Source organism: Rhipicephalus sanguineus, chromosome 7, assembly GCF_013339695.2.
Source record: "Rhipicephalus sanguineus isolate Rsan-2018 chromosome 7, BIME_Rsan_1.4, whole genome shotgun sequence".
Classification (NCBI taxonomy): Eukaryota; Metazoa; Arthropoda; class Arachnida; order Ixodida; family Ixodidae; genus Rhipicephalus; species Rhipicephalus sanguineus.
In genome coordinates, this window is record NC_051182.1 from 138,500,206 (window position 1) to 138,506,212 (window position 6,007).

Sequence of the window (6,007 nt, forward strand, 5' to 3'; positions counted from 1 at the left end):
GGCGGCCGCGACAAAATACAGTGGCAGCACCGGGCGCTGTCGTTCGCGATAGTACTGACGTCTTGTGTAGAAACATGAAAGCTCCAAAATTGTGCGAAGTTCTAATAATAAAGCGCTACAAAGGAAAGTCCAACGGAGAAAAATGTGACAGTGCGAATGCTCATGTTTTGTTGCGCGTTTTCAGCCGTCACTTATTAACATCTTATTAAACACGTTGAGCAGAATGGTTAAAAAACATGGCGCCCATGACGTGTTCTTGCATAGGCTTTGCCTACAGTGTACTAGAATGGGGCAGTGGGCTCACTGCCGTATCCCTGCGCCGCGCCGCCGCGGCCCTCTCCGCGTCGACAGCTTGAGCGCCCGCCAGGGGCGCTGCCGCCAGTTTCTCCTGAAAACTCTTGCGGGGTGTGGAGCGCGTCCCCTTGGTCGGTGGGGGTTAGGCTGGTTACGCTGTAGTTGCGGGGGTATCAACAAACGCGGGCTTGGTGGCGGGGAGAGGGCCACCACAATGACACAAAAAGAGATCACAAAAAAAAAAAAATGAGGAGGGGAGGGAGTCGAGCATTTTATTCTTTTTTTTTTAAACTGATCCAAGTAGTTGAAGCTGCTGTTTCCATTTGTGTGTGCCCTGCAGCGCATGTTCACTCCGTTCATTCGCTTGAAGGACCTTTGTCGGCACCCCGCGTGCCGCTTTACTGCACTTATATATGCTTGTTTTTCTGAAGGATCGGCATCTGTGTCTATCCGCAAATCGCAACTGTCTCAAAGACGGCCCGCCGCTGCATCTGGACGGGAGGGACGCGCTTTTTTACAGCCTCAGGCGGTCGTGCACATAGAGCATGCAGCGTACGTGCAGAGAAATTTCTGGGGCTGCGTTTGACAACAAAAAACAGCTGGACCCAACGAAGCTAGGAGTGACCGCAGAGTCAAGTGTGAAAGCAATAAAAGCAAGAAAACGCGCGAGGGTGGTGACAACAAAACCATACTCGTGCTTTAGTAAAAAAAAAAAGGGGGGGGGGTTAGGGGTACTTCTAAAAAAATAATAAAGAATGCTGGTACGTCGTTGCTTGTTTCGCTATCGAAGTCCTTAGCACAGAACTATACTGACGGATGAAACGGGCTGGATAGTGACGTACAGAAAAAGGAGATGTAGATGGGGGCTGAAGTAGCTCTCATTAGGAAGCGGGGGAGGTCCAAAGGGATTGGGCTCTCTTTGGGATGCCCCAGTTGCTGGTAGGTCGACGTTGTCGTCGGCTGTCGACTGCAAACATCGCCGGCGTTTCTTGCTGTCCTTTATTTTTCATTTTCGTAGTCGACTAGCAGATGTTCATACACGTTTGTTGCATCTGTTTATTGTTCGACCACGAGTGACATTTTCGGCATTGATAATTCATATTGTGATATGGCAAACATTTGCGCATACATAGGCAGGGTTTTGTGTATATAAAATCAGTATGTCAGTGCGTGACACTGTCGAGTGTTTCTTCGTGTCCTGTTTTATCCGCGCTGGTGCAATTCCAAGGTGCAATAAAAATGTGTACGCACGTGATACATGTTACTTGTTATGTACTCATATTAACTATGTATAAATATTTTTTATTGGGTATACGAGTCCAACTGCAGTTTTGGTAACCTTGTACGATCTACGTCTGTAAATAAAAAAATTTTTAAGCGTACGGTGCGGATACATTTATTACGAAGCCGAGTGATTCCGCCCATTATTGATTCGCGAAAAAAAAAGAGAACATTAAGTGGGTTAGTTACACAGACCAGCTAGATCATATATACGCGAAAAAAATTTTTTAATGAGGCGTTGTTTATATTCGGCATAGTGGGGCTCGAAAGGCGGGAGTGAAGTCGCTATGACAGCTACAGTGGCGAAAGTGCATTGAAAATCGTATCGATCAGCCGGACAAAAAAAAAAAAAAAAAACCGAACGCCCCCAATTACACACCTATTGCAGCGGCTGCGTGGAGGAGCATTCATTTATGCAATAGCCGCTTAAAACATCGCTCGCCCTCCGTAAATCAGTCACAACGACAGTAATTTATTTCACAACACACAGAAAACTTGCATCAAAAGAACTTCCGTGAGTTGCGCACCGTAAGATTGACTTTTCTTGCGCGCAAAACAACAACGCGCGCTATCCGCGCCCTGCAACCCGCCGGAAAGTTTCAGGTGACGCTGTGAGCCGCGCCGCCTGTCGGCGGCGACATGAAGTGCGTCACGCTCCGCCGCTCAGTGAGCGCACTATAAACTTCTAGAACACTGTAGCTTTGCCCAACGTTTTTAGATTACTTCAGTTGGCAAAGACCGCGGCCTTCCAGTGGCGCGGGGCGGCTCGCCGCGATCGCCAACCAGGCGGGGGCGCTGCGGTCGCGTTAGGATTGGTCTCGGCGCGTCGTCTGCTACTGCGCTGCTGATTCAAAGGGGCCGACAAGCGACTACAACAGGGGTTAACTCGATGTGGTAGTCACTCTCATTTCACTTGGCTTGAGTGAAATGCGCGTTTTAGTTGTATCTCAGCATTATAACAAGAAACAGCACGTAAGACAGGGCATGAATAGTAAGTTAAAGATAAGGCAAACACTGCACAGTGCGCTTACCTTCATTCTGTTTCCCGTTGTAATCGGCTTTAATTTTTCCCCTGTATATGCGCAAATCATCTCAGGCTCCCGTAATGCTCAATCATAATCCAACCTCACCTGAACATGTATTGCGCCAGCTGCTGAAAACCCTACCAAATCAAAAACCAGCCAGAAAAACACGTCTTGCCATTTTCATTCGATTTCGTGAAACAGAATGCAACACGTACATTTATTTGCAGTGACGTATTTACGGGGTGTGTGCGAGTATTTGAAAATTTCGATATTCAAATGAAACAGTGCCTTCCTCGATTCTATCATCGAATCGAATAACCGTCATTTGTAATAGGCCACATCACAGCGCTGTGCCATGTCCACTTTTCGTCTTCGTCTGTGTTTTTCGTGCTGTTAGCCACAATGAATCTGCACCAACTCGCCCTGTATTCCATCCTACTTAACGTCATTTGTAAGCCCGAATATTTTACGAATATTTCAAAATGTCATTTGCAACGGCGTAAGGTAAAAATTGGCGCAAAAGCACGATAACTGACATTCCTGTAGGGCATATTAGAGGCACGATACCTCGCTTGAGGAGCACGTTTTTTTTAACAAGGAGCATTCGCGCTTTCTGAACAATTATGTGGATACGCCTATACTTAATCCCTCCAGTTGCTTTCCTCGCTCAACTATCCCGCCGTGAAAGGGCAACAATTTTTAAATATTTTTAGTTGTCTTCATTCACTGACCAAAGAAGGAAAACAAATCACTATTCCAGTGCGTTCCTCCCGCCATAAGCCTACAAATACTGTGTACCTATGGCATATGCGCCCATTCTAATACGTATCGATCTTTTTTTACAGCAAAGGTGTAAATGAGTACGGGCGAAACCTAAATGTTCAACATGAATTTTCGGCAATGTATATATTTTCATGTATTCATGTACCCACTAGCACGGGCCGTGAAGGGCCTGCAGTATATTTAAAAAAAAAAGAAATAAATATGGAATACACTTCTATCTGACATCGTCCTAACCGACCTTTCTTTTTGGGGTTACTTCTCATCTAATGTCCCGTTTTGATTCCTCTGAGTATAATAAATAAATACTAAACATATGAATACGAGGACGTGAACATCAATTTGTATAATTAATTCGTTCTAAGAATGGCTGTTTCAGATTCGTGACTTATTCAAAAAGTATACCATATTCAATTCTATTCGCTTCTGTCACTATTCGATTGGGCCTCAAAAATCACTATTCGCACATCCCTAATACCATCGGAGAGCTGCTCATGATGACGGAACTGTACGGGAAGCCTTCACATTAGCTTTATTTTTTGCTGATGCGACGTTTAGCACATAGGCTTTTGCAAGCGTCTTTGGCAGTAAAATGCATCCTGAACACTATGTACGAGTGAACCTCTGCAGTAGTGGTACGTGGTCCGCCTCGGTGGTGCAGTGGTTGCTCGACTGCTGACAGGAAGGTCGCGGGTTCGATCCTAGCCGCGGCGGTCGCATTTCGATGGATGTGCTAGAGAACAGTGTACTGTGCGATGTCGGTGCACGTTAAACACCCGATGGTCTAAATTTTCGGAGGCAATACAACGGCGTGCTTCATAATCATATCCATCGTGGTTTTGGCACGTAAATACCCCAGATATTATTGCAGCAGTGGTGTCCTTAATTGTGAACGGGACAACCGACAGTTGTCACATCACAGTCCCGAAGAGCGCCAAGAAGGGCTAAAAAAGTGTCGAAACAGACCCGGTTCCTTTGCAGCTCAACTGAAAACGTGGTTTCAATGCCTCTAAACATACACAAAAACTCCCATAAAGAAACGTCGCGGTACGGAACTGCCACAGCCGAAGCATACCCCAAACAACAGCTCGAGGCGCGCTGCGCTGACACTTCGCGGTATCTATTCAAATACGTATGCACGATCCCTGCAATGAGCTCATGCCTTGGTGGAACGCGTGAAACCTCAGAATATATGAGCGATTAACACGCGAGCACAAACCAAACGCAGCAAAAGCACGCGGCTGAAGCAAGCATCGCCCTTTGTACTGCATCTCAACCGATCTCAACTAAAGTCCCTGAAACTTTAATCTCAACGCTACGCCAGCGCCACCTCTCGCGACGGCAACAAAACCTGGCCGCCTCTCGAAGCTAGTTTGCAAACTGAAATAATCTAAAAACGTTGGCTTTGCCGCGTGCAAAAGCATAGCCTTTGAGACGTGCAACTGTAACTCATGTCGCTGGCTATGTGGTTGCTGGGATGCATAGAAACTCTATGCTGGGATGTAACCTTCCATAATCAGCTTGCTGGACATCATTATGGTGCTATAACATACAAAGAAAACTCAACCCGGTGACAGTACGACATATTTGGCAGTTGCACGACTTAACGCACACGTTTGAGCGCTTTCGCCGCCGAACGCAAAGTGTTGCAGTTTTGGTCGCACATATGCTTCTGCGGCAGAAGTCATATGAACTCTATGGCGGAAGTGCTTGCAACTCTGTTTTCTACAAAATTACACTATGCAAAAACAAACATAAGTAGGACAGTATACTCTCAATGCAACAAATTGAAGCATGCGGCTCCAATCTACAATCATCGTCGTCGTTTTCCACATAAGTTTTTCTGCAGCTATTTTTTGATGGACAAGCAAGGTCCTGTTAGAGATGTACTAGAAGCCTTTCTTGTACACTGTAGTCTTGTTTTTGTCAGTACAGTTTCCTTAGCATAGCCACAAACCCACAATCAAATAAAAGTGGGTTAATTTCCCAGAAACACACTTGCCTTGCGATTCTGGGTTTTGGTTCTGCACAAATCGGCTGTACATGCGTAAGCGTGGCATTGAGGTTTCTACTACGGCAAGCTTAATGTTTATTGCTGTCAAAGGGCAATTGTCAGCCGTGTTATTTATTTTAAACTATAAATTTGCGGTGCAGTGCGCTTCAGCTGCTGCCCTCAGTCATACGTCACTCCTCGTTTCTTCGGCCATTTGTGCTCCCCTATTGGAGCACGCTCGACACGTGATCAGCAACCTCCAATGACGCTCCTCCCTCACCCAACGTCCCTTTCGACGAAAAACGACGCCATTAGTGAGTGTTAAAGGGGTACTGGCACGAATATTTTGAGTTGTTTTTTTTGTGTCAAATGGAAGGTCAAGCTCTCAAGAGCCTAGAAAAGGTAGTGCCCTGAAAAAGTAAAACAGTATGTTTTTAAAACGTAGTTTCGGTTCCTACTGTGCCCTGACGTCACAACATAGTATGAGCTTCTCGTCACGTGATCGCACAATATATAGTGACGTTTCCACAGCTGCTCCGCACCGTGGCTCCGTTGGTGACGCTCAAGCGGCCATTTTGGAAGTTTTGATGACGCACAAGCGGTCATCTTGGAAGTTTTGGTACATAACGTCATC